Source organism: Somniosus microcephalus, chromosome 13 (genome assembly GCF_052327205.1).
Source record: "Somniosus microcephalus isolate GS21.2 chromosome 13, FLI_Smic_1.0, whole genome shotgun sequence".
Lineage (NCBI taxonomy): Eukaryota > Metazoa > Chordata > Chondrichthyes > Squaliformes > Somniosidae > Somniosus > Somniosus microcephalus.
In genome coordinates, this window is record NC_140999.1 from 3,614,260 (window position 1) to 3,620,839 (window position 6,580).

Consider the following 6,580-nt stretch of genomic DNA (forward strand, 5'->3'; position numbering starts at 1 on the left):
AGGGTCCGGAGAAGTAGAAAATCAGAAACCTTAGAAATTGATACCGGGGCTTAGAGGGTTACATAGAATTTACAGCACAGAAACAGGCCATTCGGCCCAACTGCTCCGTGCTGGTGTTTCTGCTCCACTCGAGCCTCCTCCCACCCTCTTCATCTCACCCCGTCAACATATCCTTCTATTCCTTTCTCCTGCATGTTAACTAGCTTCCCCTTAAATGCATTAATTAAAATGAGGACAGTTTGCATAAACTTGGCTGGTATTCCCTTGAATTTAGAAGGTTGAGGGGATCTGATCGAGGTGTTTAAAATGTTAAAATCATATGATAGGGTAGATACAGAGAAACTGTAATGATTGGTCAGTCTATAACTGGCTGACCTTTCCCCTGCCAGCCCAGGGGCGCTGTGGGGTAGGACAGTAATGGTGCGGATTCGGAGCAAGCTCGGCTCTGAGTAACATACTCCACGTCACATGGTATGTGGCGTCCACACCAAGGGGCCATGATGTGGAGATGCCGGTGTTGGACTGGGGTGGACAAATGTGAGAAGTCACACAACACCAGGTTAAAGTCCAACAGCTTTATTTGAGATCACAAGCTTTCGGAGCGCTGCTCCTTCGTCAGGTGAAGTGAAGAGATGCATATAGGCACAGTATATATAGTCAGAGAACACTGCCAGATGATTACAGGTAATCTTTCTAACTGCCCTTTATCACACCTCGGCAGAGAGATAATCACAGCAATCAAAGGTATGAAAGGTGTTCAAACAGGTCAGTCAGGAAAACATTACATCAAAGAACAATGAGGTGGGGTCAAACGGGGTCTGTGTGAAAAACAAAAAACAAACAAAAAATTTTTTTTTTTTTTGCTGGAAATCACAGCAGGTCCGGCCGCATCTGTGTAGAGAGAACAAGCCAACGACAACTCGAGTCTGGATGACTCTACGTCAGGTGGGGTTACATGTAGCGTGACATGAACCCAAGATCCCGGTTGAGGCCGTCCTCATGAATGCGGAACTTGGCTAACAGTTTCTGCTCGACGATTTTGCGTTGTCGTGTGTCTCGAAGGCCGCCTTGGAGAATGCTTACCCAAAGATCGGAGGCTGAATGTCCTTGACTGCTGAAGTGTTCCCCGACTGGGAGGGAACACTCCTGCCTGGCGATTGTTGTGCGGTGTCCGTTCATCCGTTGTCGCAGTGTCTGCATGGTCTCGCCGATGTACCATGCAAGCCCACGGACAACCTCACGATGCTCCACTTCTCCAGCTTCCACCCTAACCACATTAAAGAAGCCATCCCCTATGGACAAGCCCTGCGAATACACAGGATCTGCTCAGACGAGGAGAAACGCGATGGATACCTACAGACGCTGAAAGACGCCCTCGTAAGAATGGGATATGACGCTCGACTCGTCGATCGACAGTTCCAACGGGCCACAGCGAAAAATCGCATAGACCTCCTCAGAAGACAAACACGGGACACAACCAACAGAGTACCCTTCGTCGTCCAGTACTTCCCCGGAGCGGAGAAACTACGCCATGTTCTTTGCAGCCTTCAACATGTCATCGATGACGATGAACACCTTTGCTAAGGCCATCCCCATGCCTCTACTACTCGCCTTCAAACAGCCGCCTAACCTCAAACAGACCATCGTTCGCAGCAAATTACCCAGCTTTCAGGAGAACAGCGACCACGACACCACACAACCCTGCCACGGCAACCTCTGCAAGACATGCCAGATCATCAACACAGATACCATCATCACACGTGAGGACACCACCCACCAGGTACATGGTACATACTCATGTGACTCGGCCAACGTTGTCTACCTCATACGTTACAGGAAAGGATGCCCCGGAGCATGGTACATCGGCGAGACCATGCAGACACTGCGACAACGGATGAATGGACACCGCACAACAATCGCCAGGCAAGAGTGTTCCCTCCCAGTCGGGGAACATTTCAGCAGTCAAAGACATTCAGCCTCCGATCTTCAGGTAATCATTCTCCAAGGCGGCCTTCGAGAGACACAACGCAAAATCATCGAGCAGAAACTGATAGCCAAGTTCCGCACTCATGAGGACGGCCTCAACCGAGATCTTGGGTTCATATCATGCTACATGTAACCCCACCTGACGTAGAGTCATCCAGACTCGAGTCATTGTTGGCTTGTTCTCTCTACACAGATGCGACCGGACCTGCTGTGATTTCCAGCAAAAAAAATTTTTTAAATATTTGTTTTTTGTTTTTCATACAGACCCCAGCATCTGCAACATTTGGCCCCTTGTGAACCCACCTCATTGTTCTTTGATGTAATGTTTTCCTGACTGACCTATTTGGACACCATTCACACCTGTGATTGCTGTGATTATCTCTCTGCCGAGGTGTGATAAAGGGCAGTTAGAAAGATTACCTGTAATCATCTGGCAGTGTTCTCTGACTTTATATGCTGTGCTTATACGCATTTCTTCACTTCACCTGACGAAGGAGCAGCGCTCCGAAAGCTTGTGATCACAAATAAAGCTGTTGGACTGTAACCTGGTGTTGTGTGACTTCTTACATTTGCACACTGAGGGGAGCACTCGTGTTTAGGAGGGCCCAACTCGGACCCTGAGACTGCAGTCTCCCCACTGCCAGAGACACCATACACAGTGTCGTCATGTGACCACACAGGCGCCGTTTGTTGCCTAGCGACAGAGTTAAGGATCGGTTAAAGTTTGTGGGTTCGAGTTCCACTCCAGAGGTTTGAGCACAAAATCCAGGCTGACACTCCAGTGTAGTACCGAGGGAGCGCCGCACTGTCGGAGGGGCAGTACTGAGGGAGCGCCGCACTGTCGGAGGGGCAGTACTGAGGGAGCGCCGCACTGTCGGAGGGGCAGTACTGAGGGAGCGCCGCACTGTCGGAGGGGCAGCACCGAGGGAGTGCTGCACTGTCGGAGGGGCAGTACTGAGGGAGTGTACTGAGGGAGCACTGCACTGTCGGAGGGGCAGTACTGAGGGAGCGCCGCACTGTCGAAGGGTCAGTACTGAGGGAGCGCTGCACTGTTGCAGGGGCAGTACTGAGGGAGTGCTGCACTGTCAGAGGGGCAGTACTGAGGAAGAGCTGCACTGTCGGAGGGGCAGTACTGAGGGAGTGCTGCACTGTCGGAGGGGCAGTACTGAGGGAGCGCCGCACTGTCGGAGGAGCAGTACTGAGGGAGCACCGCACTGTCGGAGGGGCAGTACTGAGGGAGCGCCGCACTGTCGGAGGGGCAGTACTGAGGGAGCGCCGCACTGTTGGAGGGGCAGTGCTGAGGGAGCGCCGCACTGTCGGAGGGGCAGTACTGAGGGAGCACCGCACTGTCGGAGGGGCAGTACTGAAGGAGTCCTGCACTGTCGGAGGGGCAGTACTGAGGGAGCGCTGCACTGTCGGAGGGGCAGTACTCAGGGAGCGCTGCACTGTCGGAGGGGCAGTACTGAGGGAGCGCCGCACTGTCGGAGGGGCAGTACTCAGGGAGCGCCGCACTGTCGGAGGGCAGTACTGAGGGAGCACCGCACTGTCGGAGGGGCAGTACTGAAGGAGTACTGCACTGTCGGAGGGGCAGTACTGAGGGAGCGCTGCACTGTCGGAGGGGCAGTACTCAGGGAGCGCTGCACTGTCGGAGGGGCAGTACTGAGGGAGCGCCGCACTGTCGGAGGGGCAGTACTGAGGGAGCGCCGCACTTTCGGAGGGGCAGTACTGAGGGAGCGCTGCACTGTCGGAGGGGCAGTACTGAAGGAGTGCTGCACTGTCGGAGGGGCAGTACTGAGGGAGCGCTGCACTGTCAGATGGGCAGTATCGAGGGAGTGCTGCACTGTCGGAGGGGCAGTACTGAGGGAGTGTACTGAGGGAGCACTGCACTGTCGGAGGGGCAGTACTGAGGGAGCGCCGCACTGTCGGAGGGGCAGTATGGTGGGCGCGCTGCACTGTCGGAGGGGCAGTACTGAGGGAGCGCTGCACTGTCGGAGGGGCAGTAGTGAGGGAGCGCTGCACTGTCGGAGGGGCAGTACTGAGGGAGCGCCGCACTGTCGAAGGGTCAGTACTGAGGGAACGCCGCACTGTCGGAGGGGCAGTACTGAGGGAGCGCCGCACTGTCGGAGGGGCAGTACTGAGGGCGCGCCGCACTGTCGGAGGGGCAGTACTGAGGGAGCGCCGCACTGTCGGAGGGGCAGTACTGGGGGAGCACCGCACTGTCGGAGGGGCAGTACTGAAGGAGTACTGCACTGTCGGGAGGGGCAGTACTGAGGGAGCGCTGCACTGTCGGAGGGGCAGTACTGAGGGAGCGCTGCACTGTCGGAGGGGCAGTACTGAAGGAGAGCTGCACTGTCGGAGGGGCAGTACTGAGGGAGCGCCGCACTGTCGGAGGAGCAGTACTGAGGGAGCGCTGCACTGTCGGAGGGGCAGTACTGAAGGAGCGCTGCACTGTCGGAGGGGCAGTACTGAGGGAGCGCTGCACTGTCAGAGGGGCAGTACCGAGGGAGTGCTGCACTGTCGGAGGGGCAGTACTGAGGGAGCACTGCACTGTCGGAGGGGCAGTACTGAGGGAGCGCCGCACTGTCGGAGGGTCAGTACTGAGGGAGTGCTGCACTGTTGCAGGGGCAGTACTGAGGGAGTGCTGCACTGTCAGAGGGGCAGTACTGAGGGAGCGCTGCACTGTCGGAGGGTCAGTACTGAGGGAGTGCCGCACTGTCGGAGGGGCAGTACTGAGGGAGCGCCGCACTGATGGAGGAGCAGTACTGAGGGAGCACCGCAGTGTCGGAGGGGCAGTACTGAGGGAGCGCCGCACTGTCGAAGGGTCAGTACTGAGGGAGCGCCGCACTGTCGGAGGGGCAGTACTGTGGGCGCGCCGCACTGTCGGAGAGGCAGTACTGAGGGAGCGCCGCACTGTCGGAGGGGCAGTACTGAGGGAGCGCCGCACTGTCGGAGGGGCAGTACTGAGGGAGCGCCGCACTGTCGGAGGGGCAGTACTGAGGGAGTGCTGCACTGTCGGAGGGGCAGTACTGAAGGAGTGCTGCACTGTCGGAGGGGCAGTACTGAGGGAGCACTGCATTGTCGGAGGGGCAGTACCGAGGGAGTGCTTCACTGTCGGAGGGGCAGTACTGAGGTAGTGTACTGAGGGAGCACTGCACTGTCGGAGGGGCAGTACTGAGGGAGTGCCGCACTGTCGGAGGGGCAGTACTGAGGGAGCGCCGCACTGTCGGAGGGTCAGTACTGAGGGAGCGCTGCACTGTTGCAGGGGCAGTACTGACGGAGTGCTGCACTGTCAGAGGGGCAGTACTGAGGGAGCGCTGCAGTGTCGGAGGGGCAGTACTGAGGGAGTGCTGCACTGTCGGAGGGTCAGTACTGAGGGAGTGCTGCACTGTCCGAGGGGCAGTACTGAGGGAGTGCTGCACTGTTGGAGGGGCAGTACTGAGGGAGTGCTGCACTGTCGGAGGGGCAGTACTGAGCGAGTGCTGCACTATTGGAGGGGCAGTACTGAGGGAGCGCCGCACTGTCGGAGGGTCAGTACTGAGGGAGCGCTGCACTGTCGGAGGGGCAGTACTGAGGGAGTGCTACACTGTCGGAGGGGCAGTACTGAGGGAGCGCTGCACTGTCGGAGGGGCAGTACTGAGGGAGTGCTGCACTGTCGGAGGGACAGTACTGAGGGAGCGCCGCACTGTCGGAGGGGCAGTACTGAGGGAGCGCTGCACTGTCGGAGGGGCAGTACTGAGCGAGTGCTGCACTATTGGAGGGGCAGTACTGAGGGAGCGCCGCACTGTCGGAGGGTCAGTAATGAGGGAGCGCTGCACTGTCGAAGGGGCAGTACTGAGGGAGTGCTGCACTGTCAGAGGGGCAGTACTGAGGGAGCGCCGCACTGTCGGAGGGGCAGTACTGAGGGAGCGCCGCACTGTCGGAGGGGCAGTACTGAAGGAGTGCTGCACTGTCGGAGGGGCAGTACTGAAGGAGTGCTGCACTGTCGGAGGGGCAGTACTGAGGGAGCGCCGCATTGTCGGAGGGGCAGTACTGAAGGAGTGCTGCACTGTCGGAGGGGCAGTACTGAAGGAGTGCTGCACTGTCGGAGGGGCAGTACTGAGGGAGCGCTGCATTGTCGGAGGGGCAGTACCGAGGGAGTGCTTCACTGTCGGAGGGGCAGTACTGAGGGAGTGTACTGAGGGAGCACTGCACTGTCGGAGGGGCAGTACTGAGGGAGCGCCGCACTGTCGGAGGGGCAGTACTGAGGGAGCGCCGCACTGTCGGAGGGTCAGTACTGACGGAGTGCTGCACTGTCAGAGGGGCAGTACTGAGGGAGCGCTGCAGTGTCGGAGGGGCAGTACTGAGGGAGTGCTGCACTGTCGGAGGGTCAGTACTGAGGGAGTGCTGCACTGTCCGAGGGGCAGTACTGAGGGAGTGCTGCACTGTTGGAGGGGCAGTACTGAGGGAGTGCTGCACTGTCGGAGGGGCAGTACTGAGCGAGTGCTGCACTGTCGGAGGGTCAGTACTGAGGGAGTGCTGCACTGTCGGAGGGTCAGTACTGAGGGAGTGCTGCACTGTCGGAGGGGCAGTACTGAGGGAGTGCTGCACTGTCGGA